The sequence below is a fragment of the Tamandua tetradactyla genome, chromosome 1 (genome assembly GCF_023851605.1).
Source record: "Tamandua tetradactyla isolate mTamTet1 chromosome 1, mTamTet1.pri, whole genome shotgun sequence".
NCBI lineage: Eukaryota > Metazoa > Chordata > Mammalia > Pilosa > Myrmecophagidae > Tamandua > Tamandua tetradactyla.
This window is the reverse complement of record NC_135327.1, coordinates 126,965,220-126,971,971: the sequence shown is the minus strand read 5'-3', so window position 1 is coordinate 126,971,971 and position 6,752 is coordinate 126,965,220. Positions and strand designations below refer to the sequence as shown.

The window sequence follows — 6,752 nt, the reverse complement described above, 5'->3', positions numbered from 1 at the left end:
TATAGTAAAGTTAGATTATGTTATAGAAATAAAATCTTTTTATAGACTTATAACCAAAATGCTTTTAAGTTTTAATACAGCCTAAAGGTTCCCTTTTATCCTAGTTTCTTTTTTTTGCATGGGCAGGCACCGGATAATGAATAAAGTTTCCCTTTTTTAAAAGAATATCTGTAATTAGTAACCAGTTATGAATTTCTGACAAATATAAATGTAGGAACAGACCTATTAATAATTAGACTGAACACATTATAACAAACAGGCATTAAACATTTAACATATCAAATATATTAGTTAACAATTAAACAGACATGAAACTCTTATGCGATAGAATAAATTTATTAAGCTGGGGAGTAGGAACTTTCAGATCATCTGTTAATCGAAAGTGCCATACTGTGACCAATGCTTTTTGTTGTTTTAAAGGATATTGTGGCCAAGCCAAGTTGCAGAGAAAAACAGTTTGTTTTTTTTACTTTCTTTTTAATTGGAGTTCACCAATATTATGAAGTAAACATCAGAGAGGGGTAGAATTAGGAATTGTTAGGGTGTTACCCATGATTATTTGCTAACTTTTAATATGGAGGAGGAGGTTTGCTATGTGCTAGGGATTTTGCTTGTGGGCGGTTTACGGAGATCTGCTCGAGAAGTTTAACTGCTCCTTTTGAGGCTGATGGTTACCAGCTCCGTTGAAGGCTTAGGGTCTCTCTAGGGACCTGCATCTGGGATGCGCTGACTCTTGTTGGGGTCCTGCAGACAGGAGGCATATGGAATTTCCCAGCTTTATTGGTGGCTTATGGGCTAGTGTAGCTTTAAGTGAGGCTAATTTACCCAGATTTAAGATCCAATTGCAAGAACAAAGCAAGTGCCCTGGTTTGTTGTCAGGGATTAGGGAAGTGTGCAGGCTTTCACACAGGGCATCCCCCAAGTTGTTTCTGACTGCTACGCAGGAAAATGCTCATAGAGCTGGGGAGTTTAAACCAAGCTCAGGCTACCGGCCAGGCCAAAGCACTGAGCCAGGCCAAGGTGTCGTTGGGACACTGAACAAAACTCTTATGGGGCATCTGGGCGGAAAGGCATCACTTAACTAGGGCCGAATTGGTTGTAGTTGTTTGAATGCCATGGATGTGATATGAGACAATGAGTTCAAATTTAGTAGTCTATCATTAGAGAGAAACAGATTGACAGCAAAGGGAGAGCAGGCAGGTGGGACCCAGCGAAACTTGCTAGAGAAAAGAAAGATAAAATGGCTCCAACTGTCCTTCTGACAGCTCGTGGTTTTAAAGGCAAAAAACACACCAAGAGGGGTGGGGGTGACGTGTGGCTGCAGGCTTCACTGGGAGATATCAGGCTGGTGCAGATCAGGACTTCAAGTTCATGGTTAGATGGTCTGGTTTTCTGGTCTGGCCAATGGCAGGTGGGGTGTCGGCATGTTTGTGCTCACTATTTTGCTGTCACATCAGGTCCTGTTAAAAGAGCTGCTGAGGGAGAGAAAATGAAGGGGCCCCCATGCCGCAGAATCCATTGTGTATGTCAAGTTTTATTTTCTGATGCCTGACATTTTTCACATTATAAATATATGTAGTTTTTCTTTTGAATCTGGAAAATTTTCATTATATGTATTATCTAAAGACAGATTAACCTTATTCACTTCATTAACCACTACATTTCCCAAAGTAGCTAAAGCAGTATTTTTTTAAGTTTCTCTTTGTTTTAATGAAGTAGATGAAGGTCTGGTAACCGTGCAACAAAATTTAAATAACCGCTGTGGAGGCACTATTTTGTTATATGCAAGTTTATGTTTTAACTGCAGAAAACAGCTGACAAACTGGATCGTTGCCAAAATCATTAATGGGACTATTGCTCTTTACTGAAGTTCCATTCAGTGTTTTTTTTATCTACAATTTCCTTCTTTTTGCTTCTATAAGATATGAGTGAGACCTGGTAAAAGTCAGATTGGAACAAGAAAATAATAATAATAATAACCATAGGTTTGATGCAAACCATGTGGCAACAATTCACCTAATTTACATAAAAATCCAAACTCTTTTCCATAACCTACAAGGTCCTGGTCTAATCTGACCCTGATGTCCTTACTTCGTAGCACACCCTCAGGCCTCCCATGTCCTGAGGGGGAAAATACTTTATAATCTGTTAGATCTCAATTTAAAGATTGATCAGCCCTATCAGCCTACCAGAGGTAGGTCTCCATTGTCACTGTCTGTTTTAACATTCTGCATTGTTGAGGCTTTCTTTCCCTTTCATAACTCTTAAAACAATTGGTAATTATTGTCTTTACTTGCTTTCTTACTTGTTTTTATCTCTTTTCAACCACACTGGAAGCTCCATGGCTGTATCCCAGTGCCTAGCACTGCGTGACTTCATTTGGCACATGAGAGATGTACAATGATATCTGTTGAATGAGTAATTAAAGGCACTGTTTTGAGAACCTTTCCCATAGTACCCCATCTGCCAATGAGAAAACAGAGGCACAGAGGAACATATCATATGCATCATATTCTGGTAGTTACTGAGCAACTGGGACTTCAGGTCTCTTTTTCCAAAGGACTTTGCTCTTTTCATTCCACCAGACCATCTACATTCAAAAAGGCCTTAAAATAACAGTCAGTAGAAAGTTGATTTTGCAGAAATATTGCACATATGGAGTTTGACCTTCCAAACTTGAGAAACTCTATTTTGAGTTGAAAATCCCCAGTGCTGTTTGAGTGAGGACTCTGATCTCTATTCAGCCACAGAAAGAAGAGCTCTTGCACATCTCTTTATCCTGATTCCTGAGCTGGGATGTTCTTAACCCTGCCCTGACCTCTCCGGGTTTTGTTGTTCTCTAGTGAGGGAGAGGCAGCTTTGAGGCCAGCCAGGTCCTCAGTCTGAGCAAACCCAGGGGACAGGAAGCTGACGGAGAGTAAGCACTAGGCCTCTATGCTTTGAGTATTGGATGATTTAAGCAATAACTCTCGGTTTATTTACCAATTTCCAAACAGTGTTTATTTAAGGAAATAGATGATCTTCTTTCTCACCTTTTCATCTCTCCTTCCCTAATATTTAATGCATGGTCCATGAGCGTCATCAAAAGCAAATACAGCCCTGTAATCGCTACGTGACAGGGCAGGATTCAGATTGATTCATGATTAATACTTAATTCTATGGATTAAGGACATAACGAATGATATTTGACAAGTGTATATTACTCTCTAGCTTACCCTCACATCATCAAATGCAATTTGCTGTATCAACAGTCGAGTTTTCTTCTTCATAGTTTCCAATGGTTTGAATTTTATAATTTGCCTCTATTAATTTATACACTGAGCTAAATCTTTATTATGTTACACACATTTAGGTACTATGTTAGTTATTGGAGTGTGGTAAATCTAGCTCAATGGTTATTTTAGTATTTATATTAAAAATCCGATTGCTGTAATCTAAATATTTTTAAAGGAAATTGTAAATTTTATGGGGTAAAAATAGGTTGAAGTCAGATTCCAATGAACTCTTGTACTGATGCCAAATAACCAGAGCAGAAGTTCTTTCTTCAGAGGGACTTTATTTCTGAGAACTCTTGCACTTCTCTGGCCATGGGTCTTTATTGGAAACACCATATACAACCTGCCTCACCTCCCTACACGGAGGTAAAGAGAGTTGAGATATTTAATCTAAAATGTTTTGGCATTCCTTCTATAAGGAATAGAATAAAATACTTCAACTATAGGAGAAAATAACGCATTTGTAGTTTCCAGAATATTACCTTAAAGTTATCCTAGCTGGAAAGTTAAAATGTAAATGTCCTCTAAAAAAAAACTCACAATGTTTCAGTCAGGCGCTCTTGAAAAAGAAGGAAAAGTATGCTTAGTGTTTCTCACATATTAAAAGTCTGAAATTAAACTTCAGAAGTGTCAATAAACAGGCCAGACAATGGAATTGATTTGTGGGTATCCCATTTCCCTTTCAAAGAGCACAGAAGCTCTTTTAGACCTCTATCCCAGGACTTTATTTTGAAAATACATGGGGAAGAGGCTTCTGAAAAATGGAAGGAAACACATGTACAAACACACATACACACACACACACAAGTCCAATGCAGGCTAGCAATGGAGAGGTGGGTTGTAGCAAATCCATTACAGCTCCCTCTGGGCTGAACTACAGTCAATAACACAGAATCTGTAGAAGTCCCATAGTCAACATCCCACTAACCAGTGGACTCCTGGACAATGTCCTCAGCCTTCATGTTATACCCTACAGAAGACACAAAATTAATCACTGCAGCCGTGTAAAGAGTATTATTAGCTAATGTTAGATAGTAAACACTACAACATGGTACTGTTTTAAATCTTTGCACATATTAATTCAAATAATCCTCCTAAACACTCTATGTCATGGGGTTACAATTAAACCTATTCTACAATGGGTAGATAAGGCACTAAGGTTAATAACTTGCTCAAGCTCGCTCAGCTAATAGGAAGCAGAAGCAGGGTTTGAACCTAGGCCATCTGGTTCCAGGGTGGAGACAGTACTCTTAACTAGTACATCAGTGCAGGACCATCTCTCCATAAGCACCTTCTGGTACCTCTGGTGTTGGGTCGCTCCTCTCATTTTGCCTAGTTTACACTTTAAAATCAATCTGTTGATGTTCTGAGTGTAGGCCTGTTGTTAAAAGTAACCCCTCCACACACACACAATCTAAAGAGTGTCCCGTTGATGGTGAATGTTTTGGTCATCCTTCTCATGGCTGACTTGGTAACTCCTTAAGGATGCCTGAGCTGGGCCAAGGCACACAGGATGACCAGAGAAACAGATAAACTGACCATATCTAAGGATGTCTCTTTCTGGCCGCCGATATATTTGGTATCGCCAGCATCAACGACCTGGACTGGATCAATACCCAGGAGTCTGTGGGAGGGCTCACCTTGGGCCTTGGTGTCAAACCTCGGTGGACTAGACTGGAAGTGCATCCCTCCCGGCTTACCCCAGAGCAGGTCGCCACACTGCTTTCTATATCATGCGTATCAATTCTTTCATATGTGGTTTGCTGGTGGCTTCCCACTGGGGAAAAGAAGCTACAAATTATGCTTGATAGATAGTATTCACAGGCATGATCTTTTTCTCTATGACCGCCCTAATGTTTCCAACAGGATTTTACATCAGTGAAGTCAGAAGTCAACCTTATAAATTACCCACAAACACAGTAGCTGAGTCCTCTAAAGTACTTTTTGTCTTATCAATTTTCTTCATAATAGTATGAATTTTATTTGCTGGAAAAGTTTCTTTACTGGGCTGATAAATGTCTAAATTACTTGACCCTGTTTTTATTTTTATTATTTTTTTATGGAGGGTTGGAGGACAAAGATAAGGCATCTGAGCAATCCTCTCATATAGGATACTTAGGTGAAAGTGATGTTGAAAAGAAAAATACTTTGATTTGTTCTCCCTTGGACTTTGAATTTTTTTCCTGAAGAAAATATTTTTCTTAACCAAATACAGACAATATTGACTAAATATCCTGAGTGTAGACGGTCAGGTCTGCACTGTGATAGCAACCTAAAGAAGGAGAATGCTTTATACTGAAAAGCATGTGGCCCTTTGTGTCTCTGTTGTTGCATTTTTAAGGTCTAATGATTCATTTAAGAAAAAAAATCTAACTATTTATCATGGTGAACTGTATATCATGGGGGCCAGAGGGATGCAAGAGGAGTTCAAATGGAGCTGGTCACACCTCCTAAGAAATTAGTGTTCATGGCTCTCTGGTAGTGGCACCATAACAGATTGCCATTGCATTACTGCACCAAGAAGCCAATAGATCAAAACTTGTTTGCTAAAGTGTTTGCCAAATTTCTGAATTTCCCTATTCTCTGTACAAAACAAAACAAAAAAATCAAACATTAAGAACATGTTGTTTGTGGTGGTGGGTGAGGGAAATCTTCCTCATATTACTTATAGTCATATGAATATCTATATAATATGTGTGTATGCATTCGTGTGTAATTTTATATGTACACACAGGCAAACAATTTCTGGAAGATAACTCAGAATACTTTGCTAGCAAACACTGTGTTGTGCAAACCTACAATTCAATAGAAAAAAGAGCCATTTTTCTGAAGGCTGCATAGTGGAGAAAGTCTTCAGTTTACTTCGTTCTTTATAGCAGTCCTTGATTTTAACAGTTTTTTATAATAGGTACAAATAATTCCATAATTGTCTAGGTGGAGTTTTAAGTTAAGCTTAAAAATGTTTTGTAGGGTTGATTTATTTGTATATGATAGCAGAAGGCATGATCATGTCTTAACTTTAAAGTTCACACCTTATAATAATTTGGGGAATCTGACCTATTTAAATTAATGGCAACTGTTGTCTGTTTTACAGAGATTCTCTTTTCTAGATGGCCCAGCCTGTTACATTAATAATGCATGCTGTATATTCAAACACACAATGCATAGATACAGAGTTCACTATTAAATAGCAATTCATGATAGTTTGGCTATTTACAATAGTAATGTTATCCTGCCATAAAAGTCAGTCGCATGTTCTTTTCTTCTGTAAGCATTATTAACATATCCACTTTACCAAAAACTTGAGCAATCAAATATTTTTTTATATGCTATATAGCCTCTTTGCTAAAAATGAACATCTTTGTATTTGCTTTTAGGTGCTCTTCTTAACCCACATCTTTAAGTTTTTTCCTAAAAGAAACATTGCAACTAACCCTTTGGCTTTGCTAAAGCTGCCAGAATGCAATATACCAGAAA

At 38.2% G+C, this 6,752-nt stretch overlaps 1 pseudogene; it reads left to right on the top strand.

The window, feature by feature from the left end:
* Positions 1-1,503: 1,503 nt before the first annotated feature.
* LOC143681309 (uncharacterized protein C16orf52 homolog A pseudogene) lies at positions 1,504-5,287 on the top strand (annotated as a pseudogene).
* Positions 5,288-6,752: the final 1,465 nt, after the last annotated feature.